The sequence below is a fragment of the Schistocerca cancellata genome, chromosome 6 (assembly GCF_023864275.1).
Source record: "Schistocerca cancellata isolate TAMUIC-IGC-003103 chromosome 6, iqSchCanc2.1, whole genome shotgun sequence".
Lineage (NCBI taxonomy): Eukaryota > Metazoa > Arthropoda > Insecta > Orthoptera > Acrididae > Schistocerca > Schistocerca cancellata.
In genome coordinates, this window is record NC_064631.1 from 311,034,277 (window position 1) to 311,056,636 (window position 22,360).

Consider the following 22,360-nt stretch of genomic DNA (forward strand, 5'->3'; position numbering starts at 1 on the left):
AACGTGGTCGTTTCAGGCGGAGCTTAAACTCGTTTTTGTGAAGGGCGGGAAACGAAATGCGTTCCGCCCCTTTTCAGTGAAACCACTGCTATATTTAACTTAAATGGGCTAAGAAAACCACGAAGAAACTTGGTTTGGATAGTTGGACTAGGGTTTAAACTGTCGTCCTGGAGACAAGTGCAGTGTCTCACAATTGCGTCACATCGCTCGGTGCCGGACAGTAGGGAAGCATCGATAGAAAATGTTTAAGGGCTTTGAGACATGATTTCTGTGAATATGATGATAAGTTAAGGCGCACTGAAAACATATTCGGGAGACAGGAAGAAACTGATGACAAAATTTCTTCCAGACCAATCTGCATTATCAGATTAAAACAAAGTGGACTCATAATTGATGATTCTGTTTTGATGTGTGGTTAAACATGACTTCATTATTATATTTTCGTTTTTCTAACACATACTACGTCAACCCCATCTTAAACGTACTTCGTGGACTGGAAAAGTTTTCACTTTGTGTTCAGATTCAATGACAACTGCATGTAAGCGTGGCTGAGTATGTCACAAAGATGTCAGATTATGTCTGTTCCACGTGACTAGAATAAGTATAAACAAGACTGCTAAAACAGTGACTTTCACTAATGACTGCTTCAGCTGTAGAAGGAACTGAGTTATTGAGTGAAATTCGTAGATAGATGCCTCATCTCTTTACTGAGGAATACTGTAGAGTGAATCACACAGTCTCCCCCTTGTTCATCGTCATTTCCCCTGCCCCCTGCATTGTTTCCCTCTGTGTCACTAGGTGCAGCGTGCGTTATGAGACTCAAATGGCACCAAGCACGCAATGCAACGTCAACTCTTGTTCTATTACGAACAATCTCCCGTAGACACGTGACGCAGTAGAAACATTTGTACTGTATTTGTTATGTTCTGTCTTGTAACAGATGTTAAATAAGTGCCTACTGTTTGTTTCTTATGGATTAATAAAGTGTCGACGATCATTTACGAATTGTTTATAATTTTAAGTACCTCTGCTTTATTTTCATAAGCGGCATGTCCTGTCCGTGCACACCGAAGGATAATTAATTTCTTATGCTGGTATCACATACTCCTCGGAAATGTCCCAAGCAAAGGAAATGCCGCAGTACTCCAATGGGCGACGTTTATATCTTTTCGTCCAATCTCACACAAATTTCCCAGAGTTTCCATAAACCACTCAAAATGAATATCAATATAGCCTCTCTCTACAAGAACACTTGGATACCTTTCCCCATCCTTGAACAGTCTGAGTTGCCACCAGTTATCTGATTTGCTCGATGCTGAATGGACATGAAAATAAACCATAATGTTCGTTACATTTCTCATTATTAATAAAACGGGATATAGTGTCGCAATTTAATCTGGTTAACCTTTAATATTTTTTCAGCAACGTTAAAGGATCCGTTGCAGGTGCAACTGCACTTAGTAAGAAAAATTCTGAAAAATACATGTGTACTTTGTGTGTGTGTGTGTGTGTGTGTGTGTGTGTGTGTGTGTTGTGTGTGTGTGTGTAGCCACTTCCATTACACAGCATCGCGACATAAACAAAGTGAAATAACGTGCATCTGTCATTTTTGTCCTAAAAATACATTACGTTTCTGCCTTCAGCTTGGTCGAAATCGATAGTTTTTACCCTCTACACTCACCTCCATTACCATATTGACAATGCCTTGATGCCTTAGGAATTTGTCGAATCAACATGTTCCTTCTTTTAGCCAAGTTATGCAGTAAATTCCTTTTCCCTCCAGTTCAGTACTTTCTCAGTAGTTGTTCGATACTGCCACTTCAGCATGAGACTGTAGCACGACATTTCAGAAGATTCTATCCTCTTCCCCACGGAAATGTTTATCTTCTACATTTCACTTCTGTAGAAAGTTACATGCCACACAAATACATTCAGAAAATTCTTCCTAACACTTACACTCGTATTTACGTATTAACAAATCTTTCTGTGTCAGGAAAAAGTTATTACTTTTCTTGGTATTAGCCATCTGTATTTTGCCCATCGTCAGTTACTATGCCGCACAAGTAGCATAACTCCTGGACTACTTTTAGTGGCCCATTTCCAAACATAATTTCTTCAACAGCACTTTATTTAATCCGACTGCATTAAACTTCTTTTACTTTTGTTTTATAACATCTTTTAAAGGCACTAACCATTTCATTTAACTGCTTCTCCGAGTTCATCATCTCTGACAGAATCACGGTGTCAACGTCAAAGCGATAAAAAAGGAATCCCGAACTGTGACTCCCCTAGATAATTTGACTGAAAAAACCGCGAATCATTAATGGGCTGGATCTCACACAGCTCGCTCTCATCCTTGGAGCAGAGAACGCAGAGTTAAAAAAAAAATTGTTTTCTAGTTCGTTCAACTGATGTATATAGCTTTCGTTTCTTCTTTCTGGCTTGCCATCTCAGATCTTGATATTCATACAAGTGCTTCTTTATTCTCCGAAGGTCTCATATTTTCAATAATTAGATTTTGTCCTTCCCTTAGCCATACATGCTTCTACAGCCTAGAATATGTCATATTGCCATTTCTGTCAGTCTAGAGTTTTAGAAAACTGTATTGCTCCCTTTGCCGAATTTTTATACTTTCTCCTTTCGTCAGTTAAAAGAAGATATCACGTTTTCCAAGGATTTTTACTGCTTATTTCTTTACACTTATTTGGTTCTCTACTGCCTTCACTATTTCATCTCGCATCGGTACCCATCCATTGTCTGTTGTATTTTGTTCCCCTGTTTCAGACAACTTTTATCTAATGCTCCTTTTGAAATTCTTGATAAATTACGGTTATTTCTGTATATCTAGGACCTAGATAATTAACTATCTCCCCGAAATTTATTACATTTTAATCTGCAGCTCTCAACGAAAAAAACTATGCTCAGGATGCACATATGTCTCTGAATACTTGTAGGAGTTTAAATTCCGGGTATGAAATCTCTGCTGTACCATTATACAACAATCTGAAACTTTCCGTCTGTAGGTCTCTTCTGCATGTGCAATCTCCTTCCATGATTTTTAAATCAGTGTCAGGAGCGATTAAATCACTCTCTCTGCAAAATTCTAACAAGCGGCTTCCCCTTTTATTCCTTGCCTCATTTTTGTATTATGGTTACTATTCTTTGCAATCTGATAAATTATATAGGCAGTAGCCACGTGAAGATAAAAAGGTACCTTATAACTACGTTTCTTCTGCGTAGGCTAGTATGTGACATATTGCTGTACTCACTCAAATGCATAAAATGGTTTAACGGTTGGATGCAACGTCAATCATTGACAGTAAAAGAGGTACTACTTTTCGTAACATGTATTGAAAAAGCCTAAATAGATACAGCACCTTTGCAATGAGATAAGCTCAATTATTGGCCTGAGCTCCCAGTTGGTGAACATCGACAGCGCAGAAAGGTACGTATATAGCTTCTTTTCTGTGTTACTTCGTAGATTCTTACTTAAATTGCGTGTGAGTTCCGTTTAGGAGGTGTAATTTCGAGTATTAGTTACTGTAATCGTAAATTCGGGCTGATTGTAGCTCATTTGTACAGGTTAGTTCATACATTCTTTGCGTGTTTCCCTTGCGTTATCTAGGCATGGACTCGTGTTTCAGTAACTGTTGTTCAACATCGATTAGAATGGACAGGGACTGTGATTGCTGTGTTCAGATGAGGGCTGAGTTGGCATCCCTTTGCTCACAGCTGCAGGCGGTGCTGACATCGGTCGCGCAGCTTGTGGCTTTTGCCAATGGGCACCACTGTTGGGAGCCAGACTTGGGTATCACGGGGTGTCTACTTCGTCCCGTCTGTCCCCAGATCGGTCTGCCGCTGTGGTTGCCCCGGTTGCTGCCTGCAGTGGGGCTGAGCTCTCGCCTGTGGTTGATTGGGAGTTCATTCCAAGGCGTGGCATGCAGCGAAAGACGTCCCCGGAGGCTGATCAGCAAGCATCCCCAGTGCGCCTAACAAACAGGTTCTAGGTACTGTCTCTGGCTGTGCCAGATGCAACTGCCTGCCCTGTTTTAGAGGATGAGTCTGAGCCTTCAAGGTCCGGGCAATTGCAGAGGGTGGGCTTCTTGGTAGTTGGGAGCTCCAATGTTAAGCGCGTAATGAGGCCCCTTAGGGATATGGCGGCTAAGGTGGGGAAGAAATCAAATGTGCACTCTGTGTGCATTCCGGGTGGAGTCATTCCTAATGTGGAAAGGGTCCTTCCGTCCGGATGCCATGAAGAGCGCATGGTGCAGCCAGCTACAGGTGGTGGCACATGTCGGCACTAATGACGTGTGTCGCTTTGGATCTGAGGGAATTCTCTCTTGATTGCAGCGGCTATCTGATTTGGTGAAAGCTGCCGGTCTTGCTTACGAGATGAAGGCAGAGCTCACCATCTGCAGCATCGTTGACAGTACCGACTGCGGACCTTTGGTGCAGACCTGGGTGGAGGGTCTGAATCAGAGGCTCAGACGGTTTTGCGACCGTGTTGGCTGCAGATTCCTTGACTTGTGCCATAAGGTGGTGGGGTTTCGTGTTCCGCTGAATAGGTCAGGCGTTCACTACACTCAGCTGGCAGCTACACAGGTAGCGGAGGCTGTGTGGCGTGGACTGGGCTTTTTTTTAGGTTAGAAGGCCTCGGGAAAGTACTGGGTGGGCTGCAATCTCAAAGGGTGCATGGCAAACACAGGACGTGCTTGGATCAAGGAACAGTCGGAATTGTAGTTGTAAATTGTTGTAGTAGTGCTGGGAAAGTCTCTGAGCTTCAAGCGCTAATAGAAAGCACAGAAGCTGAAATCGTTATAGGTACAGAAAGCTGGCTAAAGCCTGAAATAAGTTCTGCAGAAATTTTTACGAAGTCTCAGACGGTGTTCAGGAAAGATAGATTAAGCAGAATTGGTGGTGGAGTGTTTGTGTCTTTCAGTAGTGGTTTATCTTGTAGTGAAGTCGAAGAAGATACTCCGTGCGAATTGGTATGGGTGGAGGTTATACTTAACAGCAAAACTAAGTTAATAATTGGCTCCTTCTACCGACCCCCAGACTCCGATGATATAGTTGCTGAACAGTTCAGAGAAAATTTGAATCTCGTAACAAATAAATACCCCACTCATACGGTTATAGTTGGTGGGGACATCAACCTTCCCTCGATATGTTGGCAAAAATACTTGTTCAAAACCGGTAGTAGGCAGAAAACATCTTCCGAGACTGTCCTAAATGCTTTCTCCGAAAATTATTTCGAACCCAAGCGAATTGTAAATGGTTACGAAAACACACTTGACCTCTTAGCCACAAACAATCCAGAGCTAATAGAGAGCATCATGAATGATACAGGGATTAGTGATCATAAGGTCGTTGTAGCTAGGCTCAATACCGTTTCTCCCAAATCTACCAGAAACAAACGCAAAATAATTTTATTTAAAAAAAGCATATAAAGTGTCACTAGAAACCTTCCTAAGAGACAATCTCCATTCCTTCCGAACTGACTATGCAAATTTAGACGAGATGTGGCTCAAATTCAAAGATACAGTAGCAACAGCAATTGAGAGATTCACACCTCATAAATTGATAAGAAATGGAACAGATCCCCCGTGGTACACAAAACAGGTCCGAACGCTGTTTCAGAGGCAACGGAAAAAGCATGCGAAGTTCAGAAGAACGCGAAATCCCGAAGGTTGGCTAAAATTGACAGACGTGCGAAATTTGCCACGGACTTCAATGCGAGATGCCTTTAATAGGTTCCACAACGAAACATTTTCTCGAAATTAGGTAGAAAATCCGAAGAAATTCTGGTCGTATGTAAGTTACACAAGCGGCAAGACGCAGTCAATACCTTCGCTGCGCAATGCCGATGGTGCTGTTACCGACAACTGTGCCGCTAAAGCGGAGTTATTGAACGCAGTTTTCCGAAATTCGTTCACCAGGGAAGACGAATGGAATAATCCAGAATTTGAAACACGAACAGCTGCTAGCATGAGCTTCTTAGAAGTAGATACCTTAGGGGTTGCGAAGCAACTCAAATCTCTTGATACGGGCAAGTATTCAGGTCCAGATTGTATACCGATTAAGTTCCTTTCAGATTACGCTGATACAATAGCTCCCTACTTAGCAATCATATACAACCGCTCGCTCACCGATAGATCTGTACCTACAAATTGGAAAATTGCGCAGGTCGCACCAGTGTTTAAGAAGGGTAGTAGGAGTAATCCATCGAACTACAGACCTATATCATTGACGTCGGTTTGCAGTAGGGTTTTGGAGCATATACTGTATTCAAACATTATGAATCACCTCGAAGGGAACTATCTATCGATACGTAATAAGCATGGTTTCAGAAAACATCGTTCTTGTGCAACGCAGCTAGCCCTTTATTCGCACGAAGTAATGGGCGCTATTGACAGGCGATCTCAAGTTGATTCCGTATTTCTAGATTTCCGGAAAGCTTTTGACACCATTCCTCACAAGCGACTACTAATCAAGCTGCGGGTCTATGGGGTATCGTCTCAGTTGTGCGACTGGATTCGTGATTTCCTGTCAGGAAGGTCGCAGTTCGTAGTAATAGACGGCAAATCATCGAGTAAAACTGAAATGATATCAGGTGTTCCCCAGGGAAGCGTCCTGGGACCTCTGCTGTTCCTGATCTATTTAAATGACCTGGGTGACAATCTGAGCAGTTCTCTTAGGTTGTTCGCAAATGATACCGTAATTTACCGTCTAGTAAGGTCATCCGAAGACCATTATCAGCTGCAAAGTGATTTAGAAAAGATTGCTGTATGGTGTGGCAGGTGGCAGTTGACGCTAAATAACGAAAAGTGTTGTGATCCACATGAGTTCCAAAAGAAATCCGTTGGAATTCGATTACTCGATAAATAGTACAATTCTCAAGGCTGTCAATTCAACTAAGTACCTGGGTGTTAAAATTACGAACAACTTGAGTTGGAAAGACCACATAGATAATATTGTGGGGAAGGCGAGCCAAAGGTTGCGTTTCATTGGCAGGGCACTTAGAAGATGCAACAAGTCCACTAAAAAGACAGCTTACACTACACTCGTTTTGTCCTTTGTTAGAATATTGCTGCGCGGTGTGGGATCCTTACCAGGTGTGATTGACGGAGGACATCGAAAGGGTGCAAAAAAGGGCAGCTCATTTTGCATTATTACGTAATAGGGGAGAGAGTGTGGCAGATATGATATGCGAGTTGGGATGGAAGTCATTCAAGCAAAGACGTTTTTCGTCGCGGCGAGATCTATTTACGAAATTTCAGTCACCAACTTTCTCTTCCGAGTGCGAAAATATTTTTTTGAGCCCAACCTACATAGGTAGGAATGATCATCAAAATAAAATAAGAGAAATCAGAGCTCGAACAGAAAGGTTTAGGTATTCGTTTTTACCGCGCGCTGTTCGGGTGTGGAATGGTAGAGAGATAGTATGATAGTGGTTCGATGAACCCTTTGCCAAGCACTTAAATGTGAATTGCAGAGTAATCATGTAGATGTAGATTGGAACTTCTAGGCCCTCTGAAATACTTGTCTATTCACTATAGTGGACATTCTGTTCCAAAGAGCACTAAAGTTATTGATATGCAATCACAAAAAGAAAGAAGGTGATGTATGGAAGGAAAATGTGCAAACAAACTTTCTCGTAAGATTTAGATGAAAGCTTAGGTAGTCTGTTTAGCAAACGTAACATTACTCTGCAGAAAGGAAAGCCGTAAATAAGCGTCTCTGTTCCTTCATGGGCGTTCGTGGACTTGCAGAAGACAAACAGATGGCTATCGTTTTATGTTCAGGCAGTAAACCTCTCCATTTATTTCCAGTTATTCGTGAGCAGCTCTTACAACACCGAACGAGAACCCGCTTTGCGGAATGGTTCATCCGTTGGCGTTGGTAAGATAAGGAGAAACGAATAGGCAGCTGACCCGTATTCTCATCGATCGTGTCTGCAGGTAGTTAATCAGCAGGAACGATCGCAAGAGCCGACTTTGCGGTACTTCAAATGCGGTGTAAATTCCGGTGTAAGACATCCACTTCGAAATCTAGCACGTTAGAGCCCCCCCCCTCCTTAACCCCCACCCCGTCGTTGAACGTCTTGGCTGTATAACTGTTATTGGTCCAAGATAATGCTGACAACATAGTCGGTTTGTGAAAGAAGGTATGGTTATTGCATAGTCTCTGTTTACAGTCAGTATCCGAAATGTGTCACATCCTGTTTTATAACGAAGTGTATCAAAGATGAGTAACGTAATTAAGGAATTAGAAAAGAAGCTTAAAAACGCGGACGTAGAAGGAATGTCGTACCCCTATTTCTTAATCGATTTCGAGATTTAGATAATAAACTGAGAGTAAACCAGAAGAAATTAGCCTTTAGTAAACGATTCGGAGCATGCAGGTGGACAAATGTCATATTTTTATATATTTTCACCTCGAATCGGACTGTATGATGAATTAAGTCTTACGATTGACAGTGTTTCTCTTCGTTGGATATCCTAACGAGCATTATTGTATTTAATGGTTAATACTCTTTCCTTTGGGAAGAACAGTGGGGTCAGTTTTGAATACGCCTAGCACCATGTGACTGCCTTATTGTTATGCGATCTCTTACATTTAGTGTTAAACACCAAGTCTTTAATTCAACATTTTTCTTCTAAAAGAAGGTATGCTGAGGATCAATTACTGCAGCAGTGACTGGCTACTGACCATGAACATAAATAAATTTAATGTCTTGCGTATAAATAGATTAACAAATCCCCTACATGATTACACTATTGGCGAGAAGTCACTGGAAACAGTGTTGCTATAACAGAAACATGCCTTTTTATTTACAGTCTCTAGTTCTTTTTGTAAACATAATATGTACCGTAGCTACTTACGAGAAGGTTGGCCTACATGTTTCTTAATTTTTTTCTCACGCTTTACACCTAATATATTTTATAACTTTACATGTCTTCCAGTTGGTTTCGTTAACCTTAGACGCTTTTTTCTGCTTTACTACGAGAGCCGTTCAATTAGTAATGCCCGATATTTAAAAAAAAGTATCATTACTATAAATAGACCTACTTCCTTGTTCTTGCTTAACATTTGATGTCTGTTGTATGCGCCGGTGATGCTTCGAACCGCTCTGGCAGATGGCAGAGCTGTAGTACAGCGGCTACACACGACTCATGTTACTAGCATCGTGCTGTTATTGAATTCTTGTGTGCAGAAATAGAAACCAAGGTGAACATCCATAAACGTTTGTGTACAGTGTATGGCGATACTGCAGTTGATACGAGTACAGTTGGACGATGGATAAAGAAAGTTTCAGCCTCAGGAAATGCATAAACAGAGCTCCATGATCAGCCACGCTCGACACGTCCTTCACACCCACTGGACATCATTGCCCTCATCCACCCTACAGTACAGACCTGGCACCCTCGGACTTCCATCTCTTTGGGCCGCTTAAAAATTCTCTACGGGAAACACACTTTGGAGGTGACGATAGTGTCAGTCATGTAGTGAAAACATGGCTACGCCTACAGCATAAGAACTTTTATCAGCAGGGAACATAAGCTTTTCAATAAAGTTGTCTTACAGCCATAGAATGTCATGGAGACTACGTACAAAAATAGGACGTGCACATGACAAGTTGATGTATATTGTCACCAAATTCTGAGTTTTAACAACAAATATGTTCTGAGAAAAAAATGTGGGACATTACTTACTGAACGCCCTCGTATGTTCATTACCATCTGTCAAATAAGTTTCATCAAACAGGAAACTCAAAATTGCACGAATATGAAGACCATGAGTCTTGTATATAAACCGGTTTAACTGTGGATTTTAGACGATCCTCCATACTTTTCGTGTCAAATGTCGGGCAGTTTGCCGCAGCACAACACGAAAACGGTTAAAATACTTATTCATGTCAATCATATGTCACAAAGGTATGTTACTGAATCGGTACTTGGATGGATGGTGAAAGAAATCTCGATCCGGCAAAGCGATTTATGTTTTCCGTAATTTACTTTAATCCCTTAAGGCAAATAGCGGGAGTGTTCATTCACATAGTCATAATTAGTTTCCTTCCCCACACATCGCCAGTACGAGTTTATGCTCTAATGTCCTCATCATTGAAGGACGTCTGTCTATGATGTTACCTGTTTTGCGTCGTTAGTCTTCTGCCTGGTTTGATGAAGGTAGCGACGGATGCGTGTTACAACCACTTTTTCTCAGAGTAACACTGTCACCCTCCATCCTCAATTATTTGTTGGATCGACTTTTGTCTCTGTCTTCCCCTATAAACTACACCCTACAGCCGGCCAGAGTGGCCGAGCGGTTCTATGCGCTATAGTCTGGAACCGCGCGACCGCTACGGTCGCAGGTTCGAATCCTGCCTCGAGCATGGATGTGTGTGATGTCCTTAGGTTGGTTAGGTTTAAGTAGTTCTAAGTTCTAGGGGACTGATGACTTCAGAAGTTAAGTCCCATAGTGCTCAGAGCTATTTGAACCTCTTGTACTGTTGATGTAAGTCACTGACAGCTGAACACATGACCTACAAACCTGTCTCTTCTTCTTATCCATGTTTTCCGTATGTTCCTTTCTGCATGGATTCTGCGGAGAACCTCCTCATTCCTTATCTTATCCATCCACTTCTTTGTCAACATCCTTGTACAGCGTCACGTCTCAGATATTACGATTCTTTTCTGGATTTCCCACAGTCGAGGGCTGACTGAATTCAACTCTGTTCTCCAAGCGTACATTCCAAGAAATCTCTCTCTGAATGCACATCCGAGTGGTGACGGGTTCAGAGACTGCACCGGAAGAATGTACGGAGCCAGCGAATTGGAGGCACTGTGTTGTGACCGGAGCTGGGTTCCACTCTAGAAGCTGGCAGAAATTATTGCTTTAAGCCACAGCATACATCATTATACCTCTTCGTCATGGTAGACTTACGCTGCAGAACACCAGACCAACATTACAGATTTTCCCAGCGGCCAAATTGTACAGGTAATTGTTTCGCATATCCGTTGTCTGGCTGCTATGCCCTGTCTGTGACCAAAGTTTCAATATTACTTCATTCTACCTCCTCTTTACTGTCAGTCTATATTCTGTATTCATTTGTTCATTCCATTTAGTATCTACTGTAACTGACTCGCCCAGGCAACCGCATGTTAGCACGTCGCTTTCGCTATTCTGGAAGGGGCAATAGCGTGGATCGAGTCTACATGGCGGGTTAACGACTTGTGGAGGTGTGCTTGTCAACCCGCATGTGACTTTCAGAAGCTTTCCAATAACTGACTACGTGTACACCGGGCTGGTACTTATACCCTGCCTCAGTTACACAATTCCACAACGTTCAGGAAACGCTCTCACACTCTTATATGGGAGAACAGTAGACACAGACAGAAGAGGTTACAGATCTCGTTCCAAGGGACGAAGGGTGGCGACAGGAAGGGCATCCGATCACCACCTACCGCTAACGTTGCTAAATCCAATAATTAACATGCCGACCTAGTGAACATACGAGATAATTGCCGGCAAAATGAAGAGGAATACGTACAGTAGCAATGTGATCACTGAAAACTAAAAAATGGCGTAGTTTCGCTCTGAACTGTAATGCCACTACTGACCATTTCATTTATTTCAGTCTTTCACATATAAACTGAACAATAGGGGTTCATACTGCATCCCTGTCTTACACCCATTTTAATCCAAGTACTTTATTCATTATCTTCCATTCTGATTGTTCCTTCTTTTTTCTTATACATATAGTACATTCCCGTCTTTATCTACAGCTTGATAACACTTATCTGAAAATTTAGAACACATTGTACCGTTTTGCATTGCCGAGGTCATTTTGTAGGTCGACTAATGTTATGAACGTGTCGTGACTTGTCTTACGTGTTATTGCTATTATATATTGCATCGTCAGAACTGCTTCTCTAATGCCAGTACCTATCCGAAAACCAAACTGATCTTCCAACAGCTTCTCAGTATTTTCTTCCATACCACTTCATACAGTTCTCGTCAACAACCTGGATGCATGAGCGCAAACTGTGGCACTTTCTGCCCTTGCGGTCTTCGGGATTTTGTGGATGATATTTTCCAAAAGTCTGATGGTGTGTCCCCAGTCTTATAGTTTCTACATACCACCATGAATAGTCGTATCTTTGTCTTATCCACCAATTGATGTAGAAATGAAAGTGTCTATTTTTTCAGTTTGCAGATCGTTGCTATTCATTTAGAGACTATCGTCTTCGATAATGTCACCCATTCTCAGATCATACGTTGTAGTTACAGAATAACCTGCCGTAAACGACCGGCCAGTTCAGTGTCATACACCACTGAACTGACAGTTCCATTGCAGCAGGTTACTATCAAACTATATGACACGATGATGACCGACATTTCCCGAAACCGATAACTTTGAAGTGAAGAGTAACGATTTCTAGATTGAAAATATTACACAATTTTGTATAAATTAGGGTTGCAGACAACTCCCTTGTGACGAATATATCCAGTTTTGATTTTAGAAATCCAGAAGGAATGTTGTGAAGCCCTTCTGCCGTACTTGATCGCAAGTACTTCTTCACGTGATTTCACACATGAAAGAAAAAGAAAAAGAAAAAAATATTCAAAACAAATTTATATGATGCACACGACATCCTGTACATCGACCGAAATGCAAACTGAAAATTGAATCATAAGCGGCTGAAACAACGAAGCTAACACATAAAATATGGGATAATACACAGAACAGAAAATTTCAAGTACCTAAGAGAAACAATACAGATTACAGGAAGAAATAAGGTATCTAATAAAGAGAGAAGAGCGAAACTAGAAACGGCCAACAAACTGACTTGGAATCACTACAATATGAAAGGTATCTCACAAAAGTCAAAGCAACGACACTACGAGACGGTGGTGACATCAGAAGCACTACACACAGCCGAGACCACAGTAGACACGAATCAAACAGATAGAGAAGACGGAACGAAAAATACTCAGGAATATATTCGGGGTGACCAAAAAGACGGGGTATCAATAAAAAGACCAGCTGAAGAACTATACGAACACACAGAGAAAATAACAGGCCAAATCAAATCAGGAAACGAGGACTACAGTTTTACGGACACCTCAGCAGAATGCTACCACATAGGATATTGTGACAGATCTTGGACTGCGTTAGCACAAGGAAATACAACAAATGGATGAATAAAGTAAGAAATTACATGGAACAACTCAACATCACACAGGAAACAATACAAAACAAAACACTCCTTAGGAACCTGATGAGAAGAAACAAACTACAAGAGACACCACACAACAAACAAACATAATGGACCGAACAGAGACGACGAGAACACAGTCTGAGGATGAAGGAACACTGGGAGAACAGGGAAAAAGAGAAGCCGAAGAGAACACAGGAACTAAAGTGTGCCGAAGAACGGAATGAGAAACACAGCACACGAATGAGGGAAGTTTGGGCAGAATGTAAAGAGAATAAGAGAAAATGACAGGGATATACATATATAGTAATTCTAAGAGACTGAGGATACTATCCAATCTAGTCTTTGTATTTTTCTTCAGTTGAAAATTCAGTGGAATTTTGGGTTACTGGCGCTATCCCTAGCCACTTGCCACTGATGCACTGATTCACTCCACTGTTTGAAAAGGCTTCTACAAGTCTCCAAAGGTAAGCTTGTTACATGCTTGCTGAAAATGAAAAAGTGAGAGTTTGATTGGCTTTGAGGACGCTGGTTGCTCAGATCCTCTGTGACAGAGGTCACAGACAAGGAATGGATTGTAGTGTAACTTGAGCTTGTAATGGTTCTTTATTTGCGAAACCATCACCACCCGCCAACCCAATTTTTCGATACCGGAGATTAACTAATATTTTTCTACGCAATGCCTCATATTTTTCACTTTATTCAAATTTGATTTCATTTTTATATGTATGTAGGTCGATATTTAGAGATTTTGAAATCGATACAATCACTAGTGTGAATATCATTGTACTTATTGTTAGTTATCTTTGATACTGGCTTGTGACTTTTGGCGCGGAAGCGTACAGAGTATTCAAGTTTTTGTGTTGAATATGAACAGTTCTGACTTTGTGTTGGAAATGAAAAGATAAGTCAGAGTTGTGGGCAGTGCAGGTTGTGAGGTTTGTTAGGAGCGGTGACGGCTGCGTAATTGTATGATGAAGTAATGTTTTGAAGATGCGAAAATATAAGAAGTTTAATAAATGCGAATTAACCCTGAAAGATTGTCTTCGTAAGTTCTTCAAGTCGGCGTAATTAACATCCGAGTGACTCTTGCACCAACAGCGATAGTCACGCTACCTAGGCAACAATTTTAATTACGAGCCAAAGCCAGAGCGAGATCGTCATTGGATTGCAAATACAAGATAAGTGATATTATAGTTAATTCTCTTCAGTGACTGCAATCAATTGATGTAGAAAAACCTGCCACATTAAAGACCATTTAGTTGTGCAATAAAAAGATCATACTTTTAGTGCATGACAGGATAATTTTTGAACGAATTAACTGTTAGTGGAGGTATAGTTATACGCTCATTAACAAGGAATATAGTTGAATAGATTATATTCTCATAAAGTAACTACTATACAGTAACTTAACGCAGCAGGTTGTAGCATACGGATGCTGCCACACGCCAAACAACGAAGTGCTGCGGGTTGCCGCCCGTTTGAGACGCCTGGAAGCCAACTGCTTCTCATCTCGAATGCGACATCCGCTGCGGTATGGAGGGCGCCACATCCGCCGGATATAGCCTACACTGGTTCACTCCAGCGAGTCACGTGACAACGAACAGTTTCTCGGTATTCCTCTGAGTGGCGGCCTTTATTGGTCACCGCCCAGCAGCTGCGCAGTCAGTGCAAATTCCTCTCCCGACCTCAACGTCTCGCCTCAACAACGGAAATGCCGCCCAGTCTACCCGCCATCGCGCTTCACGTACCAGTAAAACCGGAGACAACGCCAGCGCGTTTTATACACACTCCGCCTACTGAAGTGTTTCTCGTTAGTGACCTACAGTGCACTCTACTTGTAAATTCGAGAACTGTTGTCATATTTGTGAGAAACAGTTATTAGATTACGACGATCTTTATATTGTATTTACTAAGAAGCTGTTTCAGTGGCTAACATTATTGTGTACTTCCCTTTTACTAAAAAAATTTTATATTGTTCTTGGTTACTTGGGAATCTTTCTCCACAGGTGCGAGCATCACCCAAACCGCTATACTAAACAGTCGTTATTAAAGTTAACTCCGGCCGAACAGGTCTCGGAAATCCTAACAATGACGACCAACCGCCGTGTCATCCTCAGCCGAGAGGCGTCGTAGAATTATCATATGAATTGGCATGAGGTCAGCAAACCGCTCTCCCGCACTTTGTCAGCTTTCGTGAAGGTGCTGTCACAAGTGGTGCCACAAGGGGTGCTCGCCAACAGCACGCGTCAGACCCGGAGTGTCACCCACCCATGTGACAGCAAAGCCCGACAGGTCTTAACTTCTGTGGTTTAACGGAACAGGTGTTACCACTGCGGCAAGGCCATTGCCATCCAGCTGTTACTTGTTCAGTACAATTTTCAGTCAACGTGTACAAGATTTAAAGCGCCACCTACTAATAACACTGTATTTTGTTTACAAAATGAAGCTATTCGAAGCTAAACTAGAAATACATTGACCTCCATCGCCTTCTACGGATTTATTAAAGGCTTATCCTTATTTGTCTAATTAAAATTACTTGATAGGTGACACGTCACTCGTTGGAGCTGGTGTCCTCCGATAGGAGTGCTCAACGTCACGCTTAACCTTTCGCAGTTGCCAAACTGCCAAAAGAGTTGGTCAGTTCACTTCCAGATCCTGGTCTGGCATTCTCTCTTTACGTGTTGGGATGTCTAATCATCGATCAGACAATTGTATTTCGTATTTCATCATCATGATAACCACAAACATCACACACACACACACCCACACACACACACACACACACACACACACACACACACACACACCGACGGGAATGTATTACAAACGTTTCACACACAGAACTAACTAAACACTACTAGATACTTCCGCACTAGACGCGATTCAGCGTCACATGTGATGCTGTCATAATCACAGAGATCGGCTTACATGAGATATGCTTTGCACGATATCGTGTGGAACCGAGTTCTTCAAGCCCACAATTCATCATTGCGTCAGGGAGATTATAGTCAAAAATATAAGAAGCAGACACTGTGTTGCACTTTATAACAGGTGTTAGTCCATTACTTTGCCTTGTTCAAAGTCGTAGGTTTGAATATTTTCCGATTTCGTGAATTTTTTTTATTTCTAGATCTAATAAAAAGGTTTTGATTACGATTTTTATTCAGTTAATTGGTTTAAGCAAATTTTTTTATTTTTAATTCTTTGCCACGTTACTTTCACTATCATATTGAGTTTTTATTTGCTCTTCTTATCTTACCTATAATTCTCTTCTCATCTGGAATCTACTTGCGTAGTGTAGAATCTGCTACCAGGTACGAAGACGGGCTGCTCTTCAGCTGGTAACGTGGCACGTCGCGTAACCAACGAGAGGATGGTTTAAGGTAACTAATAAGAGCGAGAACCTACTATTTGCTTTTAGTGCTCAAACTGAAATTTTTCTGTCTTCAGTTAGCTCGTAGAGGTTAGCTTTAATAGCCGTGAACAAAGCGATCGTGATTTTAATTTTGTCGCAGTTTGTTAACGACCGCTTTCTCGGATATATTACACATCACGAGGTTGTGGTTAGGATGGGACATGAGTTTAAATTCAGGGCTGCAAAACACGTCTCCTGCCGCAGTTCAGTCATTGGTAACTTAACCTTTTAACTGCCTTCGGGTCTCAGAGCCCCGACTGTGATATTTATTATCTTGTCTTTTAATATCTAAACATTGCATTTTAATGAAATTTTAGGATTTCACCTAATTTCTCTTGTTAGTCACAGCTCTGGAAAATAATTATAGAAATTTACCTCTAGTCTTTCGTTTAAATGTTGGTTCAAGTTTCCTTCCGTACTGGCTTCGCGAGTCCATTTGGTTTGCAGCAAGTTTTTAAACAACCAGAAGTCTGTCTGCGCAGCTTCTGTTACGTCATTTGCTATTGTTGAGTCGGGTTGTTAAACTTTCAGCGTCAAACATTCCTCCTTGTGATAATCACATGTCTATTATGGTGCATTTTTTAACAATGATTGTCTGTTCTACAACCTGAAAATGTTACGGAAGAGAGGGCTATCAGATGTGGAGATATGGATCTCGTTGTAGCAGTCTTCTGATTCAGAAACTGAACCTACTGAGTTCGTTCTCCAGTTTTGATGGTAGTGAGTCAGAAGTCGCTAAAAACACAGAACAACGCATAGATGGAAAAAGTAACAGGCATTAATATAATACTAGAAGATAATTGACAGCACATTGTAAACAGCACTGGTATACTGGAAAATAATGGTTTGAGGCCCACACCAGAATCGGATAGTCAAACTGACGACGACATCATAACGTTTCAAGAACTAAACGAGGCTTTGAATGAAACAAAGAAACCGGAAAGCGAAAGAGTTGACAGCATAAACGCAGAGTTACTTATAGAGGGATTGTTTTTAAAGAGTAGCTTTCCTTATTTATACAATATGTGCTGGAAAAGACGTCAAATTCTAAAAGCACTGAAATTTTCAGGGGTTGTATGTCCTTTAAGAGGTTAAACGAAATGAATGCAATAATTACCATGGTATAACATTAGTGGACATATCTTATTGACATTATTACTGAAAACCTATTATATGAAGAAAAACCGGTTTCAGAAAGCGAACTCCTCTCGTGTTAAATTAAACAAGTTAAATACGTCGTTATGAAATTTCCGTTACAAACTTCTAGGACATGTAAAAAGGAGTGTGTAGTTAATATTCTGAACTGGAACCCATCTCCGGAAACATGCTGTTTCCGTGCTACAACGATTTGAAAGGATGTTGGTAATGCGACCACTTTTACAAATAACTGAATGGGTTTGACTCAGTACATCACTTGTTTTACAATTCACCGCAAATAATTGCTAGTGTACTGGTTGACGGGTTTTCTTAACGTGATGAAGTACGCCCACTTCCAGTTCGAGGGTGAGATGTCTCCTTGGAGCTCCACAGTCACCTCTGCTAACGGTAAAGTGACCCTTTCTCGAATCCGTAGCGTAATTTTGGCGAAAAGAGTACGTTACGGAGACGGATGTTGTGGAGAACCATCTTGATAAAACTGACGAGCAGCTCTTCAATCACTGGGAACTTCGCCATTCATAAATCTCACGTCTGTGTGTTCTCAAACCTTGTACTCAGTTATGTTGCTCTAACACTCACAGACACTTGAATGACGCTCGAACCAGCTTGGAGAGGTAGGATAGACGTCAAATGGCATCAGCCGTTCCTCCGTAGCTAACCCTCACCATGACTACCCCGTTACATACCTACTTTGCAAAAATGTTTTCAAACGACTATAGCACGGAAGCGGTATGATTCTGGATATGGGTTCGTATCCAAAATATTATGTATTCACTCTCCTCTACATTATCTTGAAGTTTGTAGCGGGAATTCCCAAATACCTTGTAGGGAAACAAAGAGAGTTCAGTGGGGCGACCCACATAGCATTGATAGACTTAGAGAAGGCCTCCGACCTTATGGATAGCAAAATCTTATGGAACATATTAGACAAGTATGGGTACCCTCCGAAAATACTGAAGACGATGTAAGTCATATATATAGGGACAAAAAATAATGATAAAGACTAACGATATTATATCAGAAGAACCATCTTGACAATAAACTGTAATTAAAAGAGTCCGACAAGATTTTTTTGAAATATATACTGACCATATGATAGGGAAATGGATACAACAAATTTGATCCAGGCTACCGATTATCACGTGGGATATTTTAATGCACAGTATTTTTTGGATGATCTTGCAATAGTACCTGAAAATGAAGTCAGTACACCTGAAACATCCATTTACAGACTTCAGCAAACTACCAAAGCATATCATATGAAAATATCTATTCCCAAAAGAAATGATTACTTTACAAGGGTCAAAACCATCGAGGACTGAAGTCATAGTAGACGACAAAAAATCGAACAAGTTAAATTAATTCAGTTACCTGGAAAATATTATAAGGTATCAGAATAAACTGCAGAAATATCACATGGTATGCGGGATGATCAATAGAACATGGAGAAATAAAGTTAGGAAAGACACGGAAACAGTTTTTATAAATCAACGGCCGCCCGGACATTGTTGTTCGTAAGGAAAACTTGGAAAATTACTAAACACCAAGTAAATAGAAACCAAGCAGCGGAAATGAAATTTGTGAGAGGAGTTAAGAGCTTCACGTGATTAAATAGACTGAGAAAACAACGTACAATACCAGGGCATTTATGCTACAAATACGAAGATCAATTCTGATCGGCAAAGGTGGACAGATCATATACAAATAATTTCAGTATCGAAACCACAAAAAATAAGCCTTTCATTTCAGACAAGATACAACAACCGCAGGAAGACCAAGGAAAAGATGGCTGTATACTTAAAAGACAGAACAGACTATGGTCTACACCATGATGAAAGAAAAAGAAAATTATTCCAGTTGAACCACAAGTTGCCTTAGATGTACAGATACTGGACTAATTATTATTTCTATTGTTTTACATCCAAACTAAACTTACACCTGTACTCCACCTGTCACGTTATGTAGTATGGAAGAAAGCACTTCATGTACCATTTTCACTTCTACTTTTTTGCTCCAATCACAAATAGAACAAGTGTTGAGAAGCCTCTACATCAACTCCAACATTTTTAATTTTACCGTTTTATAGTGAGATGCATCTAGCAGAATGCCTTGTATTGGTTTACTCTTCTAGAAACAAACGCACTAGAAATTTTGACGGAGCACTACATACTAACGCACAAAACACTTCTTGTGACCTCCTTTGTGGAATTCTACAGATTGTCTCGGTCATTCTACTAAACTTTCTTGAGTGAATGAGAAAAGTATATTTATGAATGTAATATAAGGAAATCTGTTTTTGAAATGAATGTGTAGAAATTTCAGAAGGCATACTCGTTATGGGAGAAGCCTTTCAGTAGGATACGAAGGTTATAAATAGTCTTTTGGAAGTAATCTCTCACAGACTTAGTAGCTAACTTTGTGGGGCAGGCTTACTGAGTAACATGTATGGATACATTTACTTCACTTTGACCTGCTTCCTTGTAGATACTTGTGTTAAATTTTCTTTAGAAACTGTGCAGCATCAGTAGTTACTGTAGCTTCCTCCTAAATTTGACCTGACGGCAAGACAGGGATTGAAGGTAGCTCCTTGCGAAAGCTGTACAGGTACGTCGCTGTTCATTAAACTTACAGCAGCATCAAGAAGGAATGCAGCATAAATCAAAATGGCATGAAATGAATCATATTCTTGAATTTGAAAGTTATAAGCATTTCAGCACAGTTGCACAAATCGGATACGTGTAATGCCATCTGCACTCCGTACGTTAGGAAAAATTGCACAAGGGGGTTTCTAATTCAGAAATCATATGTCAATGTTGGTTGCTTAAAGATACTTTATACCTTGTGTGGGAGGGAGAAACGCTTCAGAGACAGTGGCATTCGTCAGCAGCAGGACCGTTGGCTACCGAACATAATATGACTCCTCGGGTTGATCTGTATCAGAAGACTCCCATGCGTATACAAAATCGATAGGTTAAGAAAGGCCATGCTTAGCACCCTGCCGGAGCTCAACGGCTAATTGTGAATTCTGTCCGAGAGAACAGACAATGGGTCGTTATGGATCATAAAGCTATGTAGCAAACATTGAGCTGGAACTGGACTTGACTGCAACAAGGCAAGTATCCACGCAGAGGGTGCAGCTATGTCAGGAGCACCACGAACTGTCAGCACGGTGGACATTGTTGCGACTTGCCTTGACACGATAGCAGAGAGATGCGAGATGACAGTGGTGTGGCTAGCGACAACAGTGGACACTGTGGTGACACCATGACGTCTTTCGGGCGAGTCTTAGTCCTGCATATAGCATATTGATAAGCCCAGTGACAACAATGGACTCTTTTACGGACGACTTCTTGTTATTCGTATATTGGACGTAGATGGTTTGTGGAGACTCCTAGGAGAATAAACATTGCGAGACTGCATTCGTTGTCGTTATATTACCATAGCGACGCTGCACTTGGCGCGATAGCTCAGGTCGTCGTTGAGATCACCTTTCAGCCATGTAATCGGTTATCTGGACTGCAATCGGTACGTTTCTAACGTGTTGAGACCGGTGTCTGTCCTCCTGCCTTCGTTACCTCTTTCAGGAATGTAATGAAAGACAGCATGTCTCCAGTGCTATTCCTTTCTGACCTGCCCCAATACAGGGGGTGTAGGACAATTGCCGTGCCCAGCTAGCTCTCAATGTCTTTGTGCTACTTTTAGCACCCTGTAAATGTCCAAATCACCTGTAAGTTTAATGTATTAATCCACTTATATTGTACACTCTCAGTTAGAAAATTTTCCTTACATGCCATCCTTTCTGATTGAAGAGTAAAATCAGTGTAAATAAAATTAGTATTAAAATGCGTTTACTTTGATTTTTATTGTCGTGGGGCTAACGAACCGTAGATCAGAATGTATCTGTTAAGGAAGATGTAGAATAAGGCATTAACTTCCACCATCCTCTTTGTTGAATCTCTAAGAACAACATAAATACAGTACACTCTACACGTACCAGTCATCGATATCTTCACTACGCATCAATAACGCAAAACATCAGTCCTAGGCTCAGTTAATTTAACATACGCGAACCAGCGAATATAACTATTCTGATTTAGAAGGTTTAACCAAGAGTTGTCCATCCCAGCCAACACTGAAGACGTAGAGTAATTAATTTTTTCAAAATTAATAAAAATGTAATATTTTTCTTATAACAGTAAGCTTAACAAAAGGGTGCAGTAAAATTACTTGTTTTTTAATCTTATTAAGCGCCAGTTGCATCAACGAAAGAATTGCAAACAAAGACAGGTATGAAGAAGATTATTACTGTAGGTAATGTGCTTCATATTTTTTACGTAGCTATTCTACTGAACAATTTAAATCCACCAAAGAAAATATCGTCGAAAATGTTTCCTCAGATTTACGCACAATAACTCCAGTTCCCAGTTTACTCGTACAAGATAAAATAGAGTGTTATAAATGATGCCATTTTCCATTATACTCTTTCATAATCCGAGAAGCTGTTCCCCAAAATCTTATTTATTCGCGGAGGAAAGACTCTAATAGTGCCCTTAAAATTTTAATT